Source organism: Peromyscus californicus, unplaced genomic scaffold (assembly GCF_007827085.1).
Source record: "Peromyscus californicus insignis strain IS unplaced genomic scaffold, ASM782708v3 Scaffold_8__1_contigs__length_139910024, whole genome shotgun sequence".
Lineage (NCBI taxonomy): Eukaryota > Metazoa > Chordata > Mammalia > Rodentia > Cricetidae > Peromyscus > Peromyscus californicus.
Window position 1 is genome coordinate 12,270,172 of NW_026294606.1, and position 20,176 is coordinate 12,290,347.

Here is a 20,176-nt window from a genome sequence, read left to right on the forward strand (position 1 = left end):
TGTGTGCATGTGTGTGCCTGCATATGTATGTGCATTTGTGTCTCTCGATATGGACAGATGTGCATATGTGTATGTTGTATGCATATATGTTCTCCCGTAATTGTGTTTCTATACACATAGTTTCTGCCACTAGGTCCTTGCACACCTGCCTCTCCTGCGGTGAGTCAGTAGCCTTGGGAAAAAAGTTTCTCTTCTGTGGTCTTCAGTAAGCAGGGATGAGCTGGATTACTTGGTTCTCAGAGCCCCGAATATTGTCCAGTGTGGGGTCCTGCCTAATGCAGGTGGGTTATAGATTGTGACTAGCCTGCTGTCCTAAAGGACTGATCATACCTAGTTTTTGCCAAACATCCACCCCACACAGAATGTTCAGTATATTATCTCATAACCAAGGTCTCACCACTGAGCTGAGGGTGCCCGAGGCCAGTGTGGATGACGGAGAGGTAGCTGTCTTTCAGGCCTCCTCTGTGTCCAGGTTCTGCTCCGTTGGAAAAGCCACAGGTATTTCTGGGCATCAGCCTTTCTGCTGAGTGCTGCCTTAGTGAACTGTTACTGCAGGGACTGTTAGAAGCTGGCGTGCAGGGTGGTCTGGATAGCATGGAGACTCGCTGCCCTGTCCTCCTCCCGGGTCTTCCTGTCACTCAGGACCACAGCTCATCTTGGAAGTCCTCAAAAGATTTTCTTGGCTCTGTTTTTGTTTGTTTGTTGGAGCCAGGGTTTAATACAACCAGGCTGGCCTGAATGCACTAGACCGTCAAGGATGCCCTTGAACTCCTGATCCTCCTGCCTCCACCTCCTGACTGCTGGGATTTCAAGCGTGCACCACCACACCCTGGTAAAGCTGTAGCTGCTGGCAGCTGTAAATCCATTATCCTCCTGCCTCCTCTCCCTCAGCCTTCACCTACCATCGTATACCACCACAAGGGACCTGCTTCTTTCTTCGGCCTTGAGATATCTTGCAGTTAATTCTCATACAAAGCTGTACAAGCCATCAGCTCTTCAAATGGCCAAAGCTGGCCTGGTGGCTTGGCTTATGTGGACAGCCTCCATGCCTCTGATGCTGTTTAGGGAGTGAACCTGGAGCACTGGGGTGCAGTGGGTCTCTGCATGCCCAGGCTGGGGCAGACTCAGAGGTGTGGAATCAGTGTTTTTTCCCCGAATACCTTTCTGACTGACAGATAACTGTGGAGCCTGCCAGGAGAAGTCTAAGACAGAACTGTGGGCAGGAGGCTCTTCAGGGAGATGTGAGTCCTGGCAAAGAGAAAGAACCATTGCTCTGATGCCTCAGCACACTCCAGAGTTCCTTTGAGCCTACCTTCTGGGTTTCCTCTTTTCTGCCAGGCTCCCTGAGCTCACCCACAAGTGAGTCCCAGACTGGAGGCTGGAATCTCTGTCCCACAAGGTGGGTACCCTGACAGATGCCTCCTCCTCTCTGCCTGATTCCAAGCTCACCTTGGATCACCGCCTTGCTCTGCTTCATGTGGTGCATCTGTTCTCTGCTGCCTGGGTATGCACTAGGCTTCCTCACCTCTCCTCAGTATCCTTTACCCCAGCCTTCACTCAGCAACATGGCTGATTCAAAAAAATGTTCCAAAGGGAAAGAGTTACTTACCTTCCTGTTTCATTAACACTATTTCTACTTATTGATGTCAAAAGGATATTGTAATCCCACCAGTTCGGATTTTGTTTGTAAGCTTGTTTGGACACCCTTTGGTCTGTGTACACTGTGTACTTTTGGCTGCTTGTTTGTGTCTGATTTCGTTTTGAAAGATTTGAATCTTTCCTTTGGCTACTTGAGTGCCTTTAGAAAAACGACTCAAGCCTTAATTTCTGTCTTTTAAAAATTAATTTCTTAAAAATTAATGTGTGTCCGTGTGGGGGTAGGGGGCAGTGTGAGCACATGGGTGCACTGCTTGCAGAGACCAGAAGAGGGCCTCAGATACCTCGGAGCTGGAAGTAGCTGGGAGTTGTCTGATCGTCTGCAAGAACAACGCGTGCTGGTCCATGTGGAGCCACCTCTCCAGCCTCCTCGGTTTCTCGAGTTGTCAGTCAGGATGTCTATCAAGGATTCCTAATGACTGAGATGAGGAAAGAGCCTGAGAATTCTGCCATTTTTCCCTCCAGAGCTGGCCTGCAGTTTAATCATCATGCCTAATATAGTCTGAGCCATTCTGTAATATGTGCGTGTCTTCCTGTAACCATGGTTCCTGCACACTGCGGCTCCCACTCCATTGCCATTGTTCTCATCACAGCTCTTCCAGGTTTTTGCCTGGGTTTTGGAGTTCCCTCTGGAAGAAGGGGTCATACTTGCTGGTATTTGAGTTTGTGTGTGGAAATCGCATCTGTGGCACCACTTTCTCTTTGTGAGTTAAGGGCAGGTGTCCGGAAGCAACACTCTCGCAATGTCTGTGTGACCTCTCCCAACTGAATCCACAATGCCATGTCCAGAGAAAGCCCATGTGAGTCACCACTTCACTATCTCTTCTGGGTGTGATGATGGGCAACCTTGACCGTCAGCTTGAATGGACTGAGAAGCACCTAGGAGGCTAGTCACTCTGGGTGTGTCTATGAGTCCTTGAATCAGGGACTCAGGTCTCGCCGGATTGTTAGACACCTTGCTGTTTGTGATGTGGCTCCATGGGGAACGTCCCCCACCCCAAAATGTGGGTAGAACCATTAAAGAAGAAATAAAACAGGGGAAAGAAGCAAGCCCTGAAAATGCAGGCATCCCTTCTGCTGCTTCCTGTCTAACAGGAAGTGAGATGCTCTTCAGCGCCTTGGTGGTCATGATTGACTGAAACCTCTGACATTGTGAGTGGAATACATCTTTTCTCCTCATAAGTATTTTTTTAAAGCAAAATCTCACAGAGATTGAAAACCAAAATAACACGATTCTACTCCAAGCAGGAAGCTGCTCAGCCTTACACAAGGCAGTCAGGAGACGCTCGCTTTATATGCATGTGTACGTGTGTGTGTGGATGTGTGTGCATGCATGTCTGTTTGTGTGTGCCTGTGTGTACACAGATTTGAGTCTCTGTGTGTATACATGTGTGTGAGAGTATATGTGAGTGTGTGTGTGTGCCCGTGTGTGTTACTTGTCTTATTGCTGTGACAAAATACTGATGAAAGCATCTGAGGAGGGTTTCTTTTGGCTCACACCTCCCCAGTGCAGCCCACCGTGTCCAGGGAGGTGTGCATGCAGGCCTGAGAGGCAGCTGGCCACATCGTGCCTGTCCATAGGGAGGAAGCGGGGAGTGATGAATGCTGGTGCACAGTTCACTTTCTCCTTCTTATTCAGCCTCGGACCCCGTGCTGCCCATATTCAGGGTGGTCTTCCCACCTTCATTGACCTAATATGGAGAATCCCTATAGATAAGCACAGCAGAGGCTTGTTTCCATGGTGATTCTAAATCCCACCCACTTGACAGTCGAGATGAACCGTCACAGACCAATACGATCTTGACTATGTTTCTACCTGCATTTCAGGTGGACCTGGGTAACTACTAGGTCAGCCTTACAGGAGGCAGGGACAAGAAACCCCCCAGATTATAGAGAACAGATGTCAGCTTTAGCATCTGTGGAGCTCGGGTAAGCTGCAAAGATTAAGAACAGAGCGCCAGCCTGGTGCCTCCTCCTTAATGGAACATACATAATATCCAAGGAGGATCAGGAAAAGACAGCCAGAGCCCTCATTAGATTTAAAAGCATCCAGTGTGGTTGGCTTGAGCCCAAAGGGGTAATTAACAACACAGAGTCAGGACTAACCCTCTTCATTCTCAGCAGAGGAACCCACCTCAGAAACCGTTCATCTGTAGCCGTTGTCCTCTGCAAACCACCCTTGACAGCTGGTCATGGGTGCAAGATCTGCCGTTCAAGACTGAGCTCACTGCCTTCGGCACTGGGTATATGTGCAGCAGAAGCTGAGCCTGCCCCTTCTCTGGCCATTGCCCTGCTACCAAAGAGAGGCACTTTGCCCAAGATGACATCCCCAGGGCAAAAACACTTTTGCAGAAGTGGCTCCTTTGCCACACTGTGGGCCAGCTCTGGATGGCCAACCCGGTTCCAGAGATCATATTGTGGAGCTGGAGAACTTTCCGATGAAACACAAAGAGAATTCTTATTTTCCTCTCCCCTTCTGGAGGAGCCTTTTGTCTCCCCCCCCCCCACACACACACACGTACTGAGCTTTCTGCTATGCAGAGCTCAGGCTTTAGCTTGTGAGGTCTGGCTCCTCCTTGGTTATGAATATGGACACAGTCACCTCAGGCGAAGAGGCACCTGGGCGAGGACCAGGGTGGGGTGGGATTTAAGAAAGGCTGGGATGTTCTCTGAGAAGCAGAATCCTCAATCCATATATGGTAGAACCTTATCAGGAAGGGCTACAGGGACAGTTGCCAGCTACTGTGATGCTGCGAGAATCTGCTGAGTTCTTCTTGCCAGACACATCACCAGGGCGTGAGCATGAAGCTGCCCTGAGCGCATTCCCTCAAGATGGCACCTTGCAACAATTCTGGGGGAGATATGCTAACATGCATCTGCAGAGGGATGTAGTTCTGAAAAGACAAATTTTAGTGCCATGTATTTAAAATTCTGCTGTGTGTCAGAAGCTCTGGGATCGTTTGCTAAATAACAATGCTGCACCAAGCCTCAGAGTCTCAGTTTCAATGTGTCTGGGGTGAAGCTGCAGTATGCTTACCTGTCTTCCTTCCTTCCTTCCTTCCTTCCTTCCTTCCTTCCTTCCTTCCTTCCTTCCTTCCTTCCTTTCTGCTACCCCTTGACCCCCAGGATCTCATGTAGCATGGGGCTAGCTTCAAATTCAGCATGTAACCAAAAAGGACCTTCAACTTCTGATTTTCCTGCCTCCACTTCTCGAGTGCTGGGATGACAGATGTGCACCACCATGCGTGGTTTATGTAGTGTTGGGATGGAATGCTGTGCATGTGGTGAGCGTTCAGTCTCAGCTGAAGCCCTGCATGTACCTTTCTAACAGTTTCCCACAGCTCCTGAGGCTGCTGGCCCTGAAAATCCTGTCTTAGGAAAAAGTTGTGAAAAGAGGACAAATTCCAAAGGACACCATCCGAGGGGAACACCATCCGAGGGGAACACCATCAGAGGGGAACATCATCAGAGGTACATTCTCCCATTACCCACAAGTTTCCTTGTTAAGCAGCCATGGCTCTCTAGTCTTCAGCAATTTATGCCCGCTCATGAGAATCACTTATTGCTGGCTGGTTACCACTGTGGACTCAGGTCCTGCCTGGGCTTAGTTGATAACCATTATACAGACATGGGGAGGAAGCGGGTTTGCTGCACAGCCTTGAGAGGTGTAGTTTGGCCAGAACACAAAGATGACCAGCAGAGGGCGATAGTGGGACAGAGATGCCTCCGATGAGGCCGTCATCAGCCTAGATGTCTGGAGGGGTCTACACCTGCCCAGAGTCCTCCTTTCCTAAAGCCATGTATATTTGGTTGTGGGGAGAAACGGTGCCTTCTGTAAACATGAGCACTGGCCAAGGGTAAGCTTGCACAGTCTCAAGTTCCAAGAGCAAAGTGAGGAGGAGGAGGTATGGAGCCTCTTCATATATACCCAAATGCCCTGCAGCAAGTCTGTAAAGAAGGGCGGGGTTTTCTCAAAAGATTGACACTGGATTGGCAAGCTATGCCAGTTTACACTTGCCATTGAGAGAGGGGAACTGTTTCTTCCTCCCCAGCATAGAGAAGTCCACCATTATCTGTTACCTGGCTCTGCATCACGGTAGGGCATCCCTTACCTAGGGCCCTGCTCAAAGCCCCAGTCCCATTACCAGGAATCCTATGTCAGATTTAATTAAATCAAGACTCAGTGTTCATGGCATTTAACAGGCTCACTCCTCTCTCCAGTAATTCTGATGTTTGCTAATATTCAGAAGTCTGTGGCTGGAAGCGTCTCCTCTCACAGGCGTGGGCAGTTTTGGGGATGAGGATGTCTCAATTAAAAGGAGATTCTGAGGTTGAAGTTCTGAGGTGGGATCATGTAATTTAAATGAAGTTTGGGGTGATGTGGTGTAATGGTTTAGATTTGCTTTGGTAGCACATATATATATTTGTACTTAATGCTGCTGGACTGGAGTCTTGTTTTAAGAGGTATTAGCAGTTGCCCCATGCTTGGCATATACAGACAAGGAAAAGCAGTTCAGAAGAAAATGGGACAGATGCTTAGGGGGACATTATGGGAGGTGACAGGGCCAGAAGCAGCAGGGTGAGACACTGCTTTGCTCCATGTTGCCTCCAGCCCACTCCTACCCTCAGTTCCTGGTCCATTATGACGTAAATCCCAATTCTTGATTTCCCTGTAGGAAAGAGTTTCAGGACAAGCCATTGGAAGCAGAGCTGGAGGTTTGTTTGTTTGTTAAGCATTTTCAACAAATGTAAGAACAGAAGTCAGTGGAAAGGGAGACACCCAGGAAAGGAGGAGACCCACTCCAGAGCAGGGGCGTGGGCTGCTCACGAGAGTCACTGTGGTGTCTTTGCAGCTACCAAGTATATTGCGCTTTTGGTAGCTTCTGAAGTCAAACCTCAAGGCTTGCTAAGGAGCTCAAATGAGGTCCCAGGAGGGTCCTAGGGTATTGGATGGGATCTCTGTCGGTAGGAGAAGAGCCTAGGTCCCAGCATTGTTGGGAGTCGGGGTCTTCTACTCTTAACAAAGGTTTACCAACGTAAGGACCTTGGAAATGTCTGAGAACTGCATTCACTGGCATGTAGGTTCCAGTGTGGTGCCCGGTTCACTGTTTTATCACTCTTCTTCATAGAGGTGGCTATGCTGGCAACCTTCACAGCAAAGGCTCTGTGCTGTGCTGGGATTTCTGATTCTCAGCTGACAGGCAGCTTAGCTAGCCTCTGGGGCGAGGGGCGCATGACAAATGGCAGAGAGGCCAGGAACATCATTTCAGTTGCTCGTCCTTAAGTAGGGCATCTGGGTCCACTGTGTCAGAGTCCCAGAGGGAATGGTGATGTCCAGTGGCCGAGCACAGGGCCCCACAGAGAGATCCCTGCTCCAGCTTCGGGAGGGGAGCAGGCTTTGCCCAGTGTTTCTCCCTCTTCAGCCTTATCACTCTCTTGTTGATGTCTCAGGTTCCGTTTCGTCCTCTAACCCGACAACCTACACTTTGGTTGTCATGGCAAGCGGCAACCTGACTTGTTAGCCTGGGTGGTTTTTCAGATTTTTAGACTCAGCAGCTGCCTGTCTACACATGGGCTCCCTGCTCTGGTCACTTTCCCCAGTGTCACAAAGATCTAGCCTGCCTGCCTGCCTTTCTTCCTTCTTTGTGTGTATGTGTGTGTGTGTGTGTGTGTGTGTGTGTGTGCCCACTCACACTTACCCATGTGTGCACAAGAGGGTGCACATGTATGTAAATGCATGTAAAGGCCAGAGGTCAACCACTAGTTTTGTACCTCAGATGTCAAATACTTTTTTTTTTTTAAGTTGAGGTCTCTCATTGACCTGGAACACACCTATTTGTCTAGGATGGCTGGACAGGGGTCCTGTCTCTGACTCCACACCTCTGGAATAGGATCACACTCAGGTGAGTGCTCCCCAAGCACTGTAGTGACTGAGCCCTCTTTCCGGCCCCACACAGCCCTTCACAGTGAAGAGACTGTGGGCATGTGGACACCCTGCTCACAGACATGACTGAAGTAGGCCTGTATTAGTGGAGGCCACTCTCACATGGCTTTGTTAAAAGTGGTCTGCTATTTTCATATTTTAGCGACCACAGCTGCAAGGCCAGAATCAGGTTAACCTCAGGAGCAAAAAGACATTTTCTTCACTACAAATGGTGAAAACACACTTTAAGTAAGATTTTTAAAAATGCATGTTTCCTGTGACTAGCAGGGCAGAGATTTACTTTGGAAATCAACTTCAAGGGGCAATGTCATCTGACATTACAGGACCCCAGAAACTCACCAAACAGAAAAGTGACTTTCTATATTATAGCTTATAGACTCTATAAATTAAGCCAAGTTTAGAGGAGAAAATCCTCATCTTGTAGTTATCTTATCACTCACTAAGGACAAAGTAAGGATGAAAAAAGACTTTTAGAGTGCATTCATTCGTGCTGCATGGTTGGCAGGGCATTTCTCGGGACCGCTCAGTGACAGGTTGTCACGTGATTTAGTACGTGATTAGTGCTGTCAAGTTAATAAGATCTAGACTCCCCTGGGAGACCGGCCACAGGCATGTAGGTGGGAGATCATCTTGATTACTTAACTGACGCTCAATGGCCTGACTGTGGGTCATACCATTCACTGGGCAGGGGACCCTGAACTCTACAAATCGATCCGGACAGCAGCATGCTTCCACGGCCCTAAGTCTTGATTACCGGTGAGATGTGATCAGCTGCTTCAGGCGTTTGCTGCCCTGACTTCCCTCCCGTGAACTACAGGCCGGAACAAACCCGTTTTTCCTTAGGTTGCCTTTGTCACAGCTACAGGAAGAGAAGCCAAGACACTACCCAGTGACCAAGTAAGGCTTATTGTGTGGTAAGTAGTGATTAACTACACTAGGGTACGCGCTCAGTTGGAAACAGAAGAATCCAATGTCCTTTCAACAAAATGATTTCGAGTCACTGAATTTTCAGAAAATTCCAGTCTCTTGCCATCTATTCCAGAAGCTTTCGGTAGAGGGCAGCTAAAGGCTCTTGGCGAAAAGCAGGCGCCATTGGAGCCCCAGTGGCCACCGCAGCGACGGTGCCTCTCCAAAGCCAGAGCTTGAAGAGGGCGGAGCCGGAGGCAGGAGGCCAGAGCAAGAGAGCACCGCGTGGGAGGACTGCGCAGGGCCAGGCGCGTGTACCGGAGGTGCACGTCGGTGGCGTGGTGCTGGTGGTTGCGAGGCTGTGCAAAACCCAGGCGGGTGCACAAGGCAGCGAGGGGCAGAGTAGGGCGCAGGACGTTGCACTGGGCGTTGCATTGGGCGTTGCACTGGAGGTGCAGGGCTCTGGGCATTGCACTGGGCGTGCAGTACTCTGGGCGGTGCACAGGGGCAGTGCGGGGCGCAGGGCAGCTGACAGCGTCATCAGCCGGGAGCAGCGCGCGCTCCGCCTCAGCAGCCACCGCATCGCGCCGAGCGCCGAGGGTCCCGGAGCTGCGCCTGGAGACTTGCCGCGCTGAGCGGGCTCTCACCAGGTAAGCGACCTCGGCTCTCAGCTGGAGCTGGATGCAGCTCGCGGGTTCATGGCGCTTTTAGCAAGTCCCGGGGATCCAGATTACTCTCTGGGGGTGAAGAGCAATATACATCCCGAACTGGGAGAGGGGGACCAGCCATCCTTCAGGAGGGGAGGGGAGCGGTGAGCACGAAGCCATCCATAACTCATTAGGGAGAACGATAGACTGAGCAGCTAACATTGCTTTGAAAGAGCAAAACCTCTGGGTTTTACACAGATTAGGGATCCCGTCCTAACAGGAGTTGCGGTTGGGAAAATCCTTTGACTGCAGGTATTGTCATGAATGCGGAAGTCGATCCCATGGATTTAGAAAAAGTCACGGAAAGAGGTACAGCGAGAGAAAGAAGCTTTCAGAAACGAGAAGAGACTGATGGGGGATTCCTCAAGCTTGGGACCCCGGCCTCTAGACTTAATGCTCTGGAAAGAGACCCACCTCAGCGTCTCCTTTCCATTTTAAAGACCAGGCTTGGGATATCCACGGGACTCCCTTTCTTCTCCCGGTGGGAAGCTGGGAACCCAGGCCAGGCTCCCCGTCTCGTCCTAGGTGTAAGAACGTGGGTCTCCATCAGAGGACGAAGACAGCTGGGGGCCCACGGCTTGGTCTTCTCCACCCTATTTTGCAGTTTCACGCCTCCGTTCAGATTCCCTGGGGCTGGGGGAGACTTTGGAACCGGACGCCCCGCTCCTCAATTGTTCCATGGTTTCCAAGGTGGAGCACAATGTAACTTGAGTGGAGGAATTCGTGCACAGCCGGCCTTGCTTGGGGATTTATTTCACATTCTGGTCCTTGTTACCCCCATGCACGCTAGTTTATCCTAGCAGAAGTTTTATGATTTGCTTTAAAAAGACCCATATAATATTATTTTAAAGGAATATTTTGTAAGTAACAGCAAAAAGCTGAAGTATTTTACATCTCAAATCATTCCAAATGTGCTCTTTCCCATGGCATTTGGATTCGAGGAGGTGGAGTGGGCGGGGGGAGAGAAAAGAGGAGGATAAAATTAGAATAAATTTAACAAATTTGTATGAGAATCATACTTTTTTTTATTGTTGTTGCCTGAAATTGCAAAGTGTTCAGTTTTATCTGTGCTAGCCCTTCATATTTGAGAGACCCCTGAGCTGGGGCACAAGAAGACACAACACCCCCACCCCCCCCACCCCCAATTTATCTGAGAAGCAGAAGATGACAGAGGAAGGAGGCCCCTTTGACTGAGGACACTGAATTTAGTGCTAGTAGCTGTTCCCTGGATAACACGGGCAAGGAATGGGAAGAGCCAGGGCTAGCTGCTGAATACAGCCAGGCTCAGGGTCACTGCTAACTACTCAGTTTTCTGTGTTGGAAACCCATGTGCAGGGCTTAGACAGAAACCTCTAGAAGCTTTTCTCATGGGTGCTTTAGCAGGGATGCTCCTGAGGCTTGGGACACACAGGTGGAGAGGCATGCTGGGCAGGGTGGGGACTCCAGCAGCTGGCTAGCAACCAGTCTTGCCAACACAACTATTTCAGCCTGAGAAGGGCAGATGGGGACCTTGTTACCAGCTTCACATATGTGTTCCACCCTCCCTCGCACACGTAATTCTGTATTGCCACTAGAAATGACTTATTCTAGCCGCAAATGACAGACATCAGATTGAGCAACCCAAATCTCTGAAAAATAATGGGGCCTGTTTTATAAAGAAAGAAATTACCTCTTGTAGTAAAAAATATATTGTTGATTCTTGACATCCAAGGGATGGCTGACATGTTGAAATCAGTTGATGGATTCAGATAGAAAGTTCATGTATCCGGGATGAGCGCAGGATGTTTTTGCACCAGAGAATTTCTACGTGACGAAGAGAGAATTTGGTTGCCCCTGGTGTGAAAGCTCTACTGCCTGAGTGTTGGAAGTATTCAGCGTTGACTTTTCAGCGCAGATAACCAGTGTCCCGTTCTCCCTCTCAGGGTGGCCCCAACCTCTCTATTGGTCATCTGTGCTTCTGGCAGGGACACATTGGCCATGGACAGATGTCTTTTCAGGTCTAAACTGATTTCTATGACATTAATTGATTTTGGTAATGATTTTTCCAGGAAACAACTGATGTGTCAAAAATGATGATGGTTTCCATGTTGTCAAAATTGCTGATGTTCTTTCTCTCTGTCTGTCTCTCTCTTTCCTCTCTCTGTGTATGTGTGTTTGTGTGCAAGTGTAGGCAAGTACTTGTGGGTACATGTGCACACACATGCACATGCACATGCATGTACTTAAATTAGTGTGGTGACCAGAGATCATTGTTGAGGGTCTTCTTTGGTGGCACTCCTACTTATTTTTTGAGGTGGAATCTCTTACTGAATCTGGAGCTCACTGATTTGATTAAGTTGCTGGCAGTGAACCCTAGGGACCCTCCTGACTCTGTCTCCCGGATTACAGACATGAAAGGCTGTCCCTGGCTTTTTTTTTTTTTATGTGGGTGTCACGGATCTGAAATCAGGTTTGATTTTTTTCCTTGACTAGAGCTCTATGGACTGAGCCATCTCTTCAGCCCTGGGGCCCTTTTTAAAGTTAAATTTACTAACACCTGCATACATATTTAGGCATGAACATAATGTTATCTCATTGCTTTTAAACAATGCTTTAGTCTTTATTATGTGGCAGCAAAGTGTCTCTTCCTTGACTTGGTGAGAAGTTTTTGAAGAGATGGGAACTGATGTCCTCTTTCTCTTTGGTTGTTTCTGGCAAGTTCTGAAAAGAGAGTCCTTGCAGCCCTCTTCCTGGGGCAGCAAGTGCTGTCCTGTAAATCAGTGCTGTCCAATAGACACAGAATGGGAGTGTTACATGTATAATTCAAACTGCACTATTATTCATAGCAGAAGACCAAAAGGAACAGGTGAAATCAATTTTAATATTTTTAAATTTAGTATCTCACATATCAAAACTAATCAATTAAAGGTTTATTCAGTATAAAACACGAGTACTTTTTTCTCTTTTTCTTTCCACATGCTAAATCTTAGATCTACAAGACATCTCAATACAGATCAGGTGCTCAGTGTGGCCAGTGGCTAGTAAAAGCTAAAAGAGGCCAATGAAATGGCTTAGTGGGAAAGAGTGCCTGCCACCAAGCCTATTGACTGGGGTCAACCCCTGGGATTCACATGGTGGAAGGAGAGAACCAATTCTTGCATATTGTCCTCTGATCTCCAAACATTCACCTTCACACATTTCCCTATGCATGCAAAATAAAGAAATAAAACATAATAAGAATATAAAATAATAATAAAAGTTAGAGCATCAGGTCTATTGCCAATTTAAGACCATTAAAAATAAATAAACAGGCCGGGCGGTGGTGGCGCACGCCTTTAATCCCAGCACTCGGGAGGCAGAGGCAGGTGGATCTCTGTGAGTTCGAGGCCAGCCTGGACTACCAAGTGAGTTCCAGGAAAGGCGCAAAGCTACACAGAGAAACCCTGTCTCGAAAAACAAAATAAATAAATAAATAAACAAATAGTCATATTGATAAAAGACCTGGCTCTTCTTTCTTTGCAGAAGTCTGGGCCTCTTCTCTCTTTGTGTGTACATGCACAAGTGTGTGCCTGTGTGTATACACGCACGTGGGTACACTTGTATGTGGAGGCTAGAGGGCCATTTCAGGTGTTCTTATTTTTTGGGAAAGTGCCTCTCCTTGAGTCTGGAGCTCACTGCTTGACTAGACTCTCTGGCCACCTAGCCCCCACTTTTCCAGCGTTGGGATTACAAATGTGCACCCCTGGTTTTTTATGAGCACTGGGCGTCAGACTCAGGTCCTGTCTGCACAGCAGCACTGCACTGACTGAGCTGCCTGCCCAGCCCTCTTATTAACATCTCTGCCAGTAAATAAGGGGGACCAGCTTAAATAATTGCTGCGATTCTATGGGAATTAGCTGTCTGTATCTAATCTTCCTGGAGACTAGAGTTCTGTTATTGCAGAAACCAGCGACAGGCACCAACTTCTGTCCCAGGAGGTACTGACCTGAATTTGCTTCATATTTAAGTTCCTTTACTGAGAAAGTGCCAGCAAAGCCATTGCTAAGCTCATGAGCACTGGGCAGGCAGTGGTTTGCTGTGTGGCTAGATACTGTGTCTCTGATCTTCGGTTGCTATTTGCCACCAATATGAGTATTATCAATGTTTAAATACGCTTATTTCTTACATCAGTAGATAAGGTTTGTGTGGAACGTAACTCTCTACACTTGACTCTTGCAAACCTGCCTGCAGTTTGAAGCGGAGTCACGAATGACCCGAATGGGAAGGGTTCAGTGTGGTTTGGCAGATCAGTCAGGGCTGAAGAGGCACCTGACGATGCCACTGGGGACCTCTGGCTCAGAGTTCATGACGGGAGACTTTGAAAGAGCCCAGCAATTTGTGTAAATAACTTCAGGCAAAAAATTTCCAAGGCTAGTTAATGTCTGGAAAGGGATTATTTTTCTTAGAAAATGGGAAAACTCAGGAACTTTCCATTAGGGCTTTTACAATGCACATCCACACATCCACTCACCCACACACCCATATCCACACACATCCACACACCTGTATACCTGCACACTTACATACCCACACAACCACAAACCCACACACCTACATATCCAGAAACTCACACATCCACAAACCCATACACCCACACATCCACAAACCCATAGTCTACAAACCCACACACTCACACATCCACAAACCCATAGTCTACAAAACCACACACCCATATACTAACATACCCACAAACCCACACATTCACAAACCCACACACCTACATGCTCACCCATCCACAAACCCATACATCCACTTACCCACAAACCCACACATCCAAACATACAAACCCACACACCCATATATCCAAACATCCACACACCAACAAAACCACAAAACCACACATCCACAACCCAATACCCACACACTCTTATACCCACATATACAAACACCACAGACCTATATACCCACATCCACAAATCCACACACCCATATTCCCACACACCCACATACCATACATCCATATACTCATTCACATATCTACACACCCATATACCCTGCATATCCACACACCCAAATACCTGCAAATACACACACCCAGGTACCTGCATATCCACATACCCACATCCCTGCATACCAACACATCCATCCCCCAAACACCCAACCACATATCCACATACCTGCACATCTGCACACATTCACACACTCATACATCCACATACTCACTTACCCACCTGTGCACATTCTCTCATAAAAGCACACACCACACTTTCTTCTTTAATGTTTCCAGAAGAGTAGTCTTCAGACATGCATTGAAGCTTTAAGAATTCTTCGGTGAGGGGAAGCTTCCTACCTGTGACCCTAGATTTCCAGGTATTTTTATGTGTGCTTGATGCTGGGATTGAACTCAGGGCCTTCAGCTGGTTCCTTATTGTTACAGCTTTGAAACTTTTGAGTTTGGGGTTGATCTGAGAGAGGAAGATGGTCAGAACCCATGCCTCTGCATTCAAGGCAAAGCCATGCAGAATCCACTCAGCTCTCTGTGGCATTCAAATCCAATCCTTGAGGATAGCACAGCTCAAGGTTGAACCTTCATAAGCATGGGTTCACCTTTCCAGTGTGACCACCTAGCCCCAACCACCCTAAGTGTACACATCCAAGGTCAGTAGGTTATCTTCGTCTCCTCACATATGGAATGGTTCCCCGAGACTTAAAGAGAGTATCTATCACCCCCACCCCCTGCCAATGGCTCAATACCTTGGCCAACCATCTGGCTCCTTTGTCTTGACCTTGTCCCTCTCTCTTAGGACCACTTTGAACTTCACTGGTGGTTGTCAGGTACCAGAGAGCAGAAGGGGGAAAGATGGGGAGGAGTTGACAAGTGGGATCTTGTTCACTGATAGGAGCATGTGTGCCATGGTACAACAACAGCCTCAGATAACAATAATGAACTGTGCATTTCAACAAGCAAGTGTGGAGTTCTCACCCTGAAGACAATGTCTGAGGAGAGAGATATGCTTAGCCTGATACACAACATATTCAGGTACCAACACTCAACATGCTACATCAATTGTGTGTGTGTGTGTGTGTGTGTGTGTGTGTGTGTGTGTGTGTATTTATAACTGTTACTTTTATATATAATTGAAATAAATTAATTAAGATTTAAAAGGACGAGCTAGGGAGAGCGCTTAGTCGATGTAAGCTTAGAGGTGCTTGCATCACAGGCTCGAAGACCCGAGTTTGCGCCTCAGAATGCGAGTAAAAAGGCAGTGTGGTGGCATGAGAGTGTGATCCCAGTGCTGAGGATATAGAGACCAGAGGATTCCTGAACTCACTGAACAGCCATTTTAGTCTAATAGGTGGGTGCCAGGCCAATGGGAGACATGGCATCATAGGAGTGGATGGCATTTCTGAGGGTAATGCTTATCCAGCTTCCATGTGCACTCAGGTGCAACTGGGCACATATGAACATGCATATACACCCTGACACACATGCACTTAAAAGTTAATTAAAATCAGTGAATGGAAGGAGTTATGCATGCCCCATATGACCATGGTAGTGAGGTCTGTGTGAGCGATTGCGAGCAAAGAGGAGTGTGGAATTACTGGAGGGTAGAAATAGCTGGTTGACCTAGATTTGAAAAGCTCCTAAATTACCTATATTATTGTGATAACCAAGCAAAACATTTTTGTTTGGGGTTTGATTTTCCCAGGTGGGTTCACCTGGGAAGAATAGGGAGGGAATAGGAAGTCACTTCCCCTATTTTTCTTTCCTTTGAATGTTGGTCTGAATCCCTCCATATTCGTGTGCAGTAATTTCAGTAGTTTTGAGGGGCAAGAAATGCAAATGTAAATACAGGAGAGAGTGCTTAATAATCTGAGAGTAGGGAGGAATTTTCACAACTGAGATACTAAAAAGAGAAGATTTGTTAAGTCAGATTTATACATGTGGTAGTTTGAATGTAATTGACCCTCATAATTTCAGGGAGTTACACTAGTAGGAGGTATGGCCTTGTTGGAGTGGGTATGGCCTTGATGGAGGAAGTATGTCACTATGGGGGTGGGCTTTGAAGTTTCTATGCTCAGGATACTGCCTAGTGCATCAGTTGACTTCCTGTTGCCTGCAAGATGTAGCACTCTCAGCTCCAGCACCACATCTGCGTGCATGTCACCATGATGATAATGGACTGAACCTCTGAAATCTAAGCAAGCCACCCCAATTAAATGCTTTCCTTCTAAGAGTTGCCATGGTCATAGTGTCTCTTCACAGCAATAAAAACCCAAACTAGAACAATGCATATTCTGCATTTCTGCCCAAATACCAATAGCAACATCAAAGTTTAGATATTTTCAACTTATTTCAGTTGAGCCTGATTTCTTAATTGCATGGTTTTCGTGGCTTAGACTCATCAGAATTCCCTGAGGGGTTTGCTGGGCTCACAGCTCTAAGATTTGGAACTGAAGTGTGGTTCAGTGATACAGTCCTTGACTGGCATGCAAGAGGCTCTGGGCTTGAGCCTTAGAACTACAAAAGAAAAATAAACAGACAGATAAATAAAGAGCCCTAAGCAGTTCATTTCAGCACTTCAATCAGCAGGTCTGATTTGAGACTTGGATGCTTGTGACCCCTGCTTGACCATGAGGAATTTGAGAGGAACTCATCGTGTAGACCAGGCTGACCTCAAACTCTCAGAGACCCACCTTAAAACACAAAGGATAATACAGCAGTCTCCTTGTGTATTGGGAGATATCTGAATGGAGGGCAAGAACACACAGCGGCCTGAAGATACAAACTCCAGCTGCTCCTAACATGGAAAGATGCTCACTGTCTCAGTCAGAAGCAGATATCGGGAACCACCAGAAAGGAACAAGGAATTTGACAACACACGGTAGCAGGCAAACTTGAGGGTGAGGTGACAGAGAAACGAGCAGTGGTTTTGGAGTGGAAAGTGTAAGTGTACTAAGGTTAAGGTTGACTACGTCCTTAACCTGGCAGTTCCATGCCTAAGAGATTTTTCTCCCCAGATATGGTTTCTAAAAATGAGATATTTATGTACAAAGGTTCTTGACTGAGTAAAAGACTCTACAGTGGATTTCTATACAGTTGATAGTGGACAAACTGTGTCTCTCAGTAGACCAGCACTGGACAGACAGTAGACCAGTGCTAGACAGACAGCCTGGACAGAGTGCTTAGCTTCGTCTCTCTAACTTCCCACCTATGGTTGATCTCTCTCCAGCTGTAGACCACTGGATTGTTCCCTCACCATGGCTCTAGACCTCAGTCTGCCCAAGCCATTAACTTGCATGCTAAATATTCTATTTCCTTCCCATTCATACATTGAATGAGAGTGTTTCTGGCAACTGAGTCAAAAATCATGTTGATTAAATTGTGGTTTTGAGTCCATGTGAACCAGTGAACCTGCTCTGAGCACACTGGAAGATGGTGGCGTTTGTCTGTCTTGTGTGTTTTGCATTTTCTAACAATTAGTAGTGCTGTTTTTGCATTGGCAGTGTTTTGAGATATTTAAATAGTGACATTCTGAGCATTTTCTTGCCTGAGATTTCCATTTTTTAGAATAGCTTTAGCTTCCCTGAGACTCCTTAATGGAAATGCAAGTCAAGCTTTGGGGCAAAGACAGCCATGAGACTGCCAAAGGGGTCCAAACCTAGGAACTGTAGAAACTCATAGAAAGGATGGGCCTGGGCCTGGTAAGATGGCTCAGTGGGAAAGCTCTCATGCAAGCATGAAGACCTGAGTTCAAATCCCCAGAACCCACTTAAAGGCAACATGATAGCGTGCGCCTATAATACCAAGGCTCCTACAAGAAGATGGGAGGATGGGAAAATCTCCAGATGCTCTCAGACCAGCTAGTGTGGTGAACAACACAGAGACCCTTGTGTAGAAGGCCAGGACTGACACTTGAGGTTGTCTGCACTCATGCATGTGCGCACACGCGTACACTCTTTCTCTCTCTCTCTCTCTCTCTCTCTCTCTCTCTCTCTCTCTCTCTCTCTCTCTCTCTCTCTGTGTCTCTCTCTCTCTCTCTCTCTCTCTCTCTCTCTCTCTCACACACACACACACACACACACACACAGTCTTTTTTTCACATCATATTCCCAACTGCACATGTACTATATACACATATGTATATACAGACACATAGACCTCCATACTGTGCACACAAACATACCTTCCTTGTTACCTTTCCAAAGGGGTCTAGAGCAGTGGTTCTCAACCTTCCTAATGGTGCAGCCCTTAAATACAGTTTCTCATGTTGTGGTGGCTCCCAACCTTAAAATTACTTCATTGCTACTTCATAACTGTAATTTTGCTACTGTTATGAATCATTATCTGATATGCAGGGTGCTTCTCCCGGAGTGTGTTACCTCAGCCACTACACAATAGTGTAGGTGCCCACTGTTCATTTCTTGGTATGGATTTTCAGTGAAGCAGCCACCACGCACTTGATGAGTCAAAGGATGCTCAGCTGTCACAGAATGCTGAGACTGTCATTGCTTTTCTCAGATGCGTGTGATACAGACTTGAAAGTTGTTTGACAGTGTCATGGGGAGTGTGAAGAAAGCTTCCTTTCTCAATGTTTTGGAACCCAGAGCCCGATGCTCAGGCTGCAAACCTCCATTGGTTTACAAGGCTTACTGGATTTGCTGTCGCGACCACGCCTGGGCGTGGCATTACGTGACTGAAGATTCTGCAACCAGTGTCTTGTATAATGGATAGCACTTCTCCTCGGCTCTCTTGTCTTATTCAAAACAGACCTCAACTTTCTGGTCCTCTAGGATGCTGTGTCTTCCTTCTCCTTACCCCCTGCATGTTTACTTTCAGTTGAACTTGAGCTGAAACACCCCTGTCCACAGAATCTCACTTCATTTATCTGGAGAATGAGGCCACGGATGCCTGGATTACCCTCAGGTTCTTGCTGAGTGTGTCTGGGTTAGGGAGAATGGGTGTGTCTGTCGGTGTGTATACATGTTTGTGCATGTGCTGGTGGCATATGACACTAAGAAGTCGAACTCGGGTGTCGTTCCTCAGGAGTCATGCACCTTGTTTTATGGGACAGAGTCTCTCGCTGAACCCGAAGCCTGTTGATTCGGCCAGGCTGGCTGGCCAGTGAACTCTAGGGATCTGCCAGTCTCCACCGCCCCAGTGCTGGGATTACAAGCACTCATCACAACACTATTACATCATGCTTGTGTGGATTCCAGGGCTCGGGCTTTGCTCCTCAAGCCTGCGTGGCACATACTCTATCTCCTAACAGCGCCCCTCGCCCAGCACTGGTTGCTCTGATGCCCTACTGTTTTCCCTTGCTGGTGCGTTAGTCTGCATTTCTTCACACCTGCTTCGTCCCTCTGCAGACTACCGAGGGTCTCTCCAAGGGCAGCCCACTCTCCTTGGGTGGCCCTGTGACGTTGGCTGAGCCTCCCTTCCAGTACCCTTTTGTGTGGCCCACCCTCGCTGACAGTAGCTCGCCCTATATCATCTGAAAGGCCCTTTGTGCAAAATGTGTGGCCTTGAACCAGCTTAGACAATCGTTCAACAGAGAGCCATGAGTGGGACAGGAGCAGCAGCTCACTATCTTGCTATGGTGGTAATTACATAGTCCCCTGCTCTTGTAGCTTAGGACTCGCTGGAGAGATCCACTCATGGGGCTGGAGAGAGGGCTCTGCAATTAAAAGCATCACTGCCCTTACAGATGACTCCAGCTTGGGTCCTAGCACCCACACTGAGCATTTCACCACTGCTTGTTACTCCAGCTCCACGGGAATCCAGTGCTCCCTTCTGGCCTTCAAAGGAACCATCACTCGTGCACAGATAGACAAATAATTTTTAAAAAGTTTTAAGGTGGGGGTGGGGGGAATCCAATCACCAAAACACTTGTCATCACCACAGATTTATAAAAGGTGCCAGAGCAGGAAACACGGGGCTCTAGGGTAGAACTCTGCCCAGGGATTGTCACCCACGGCCAGCTGATTTACCCACCCTTCTCAG

At 47.6% G+C, this 20,176-nt stretch overlaps 1 protein-coding gene across 1 annotated transcript in view; it reads left to right on the plus strand.

The window, feature by feature from the left end:
* The first annotated feature begins 8,761 nt into the window (after nucleotides 1-8,761).
* Diras2 (DIRAS family GTPase 2) overlaps nucleotides 8,762-20,176 on the plus strand; it is a 32,359-nt gene continuing 20,944 nt past the window's right edge. The window contains exon 1 of the mRNA XM_052728127.1: nucleotides 8,762-9,156. The gene's annotated coding sequence lies outside the window, so the exon portion shown is untranslated. The remainder of the gene's footprint in view (nucleotides 9,157-20,176) is intronic.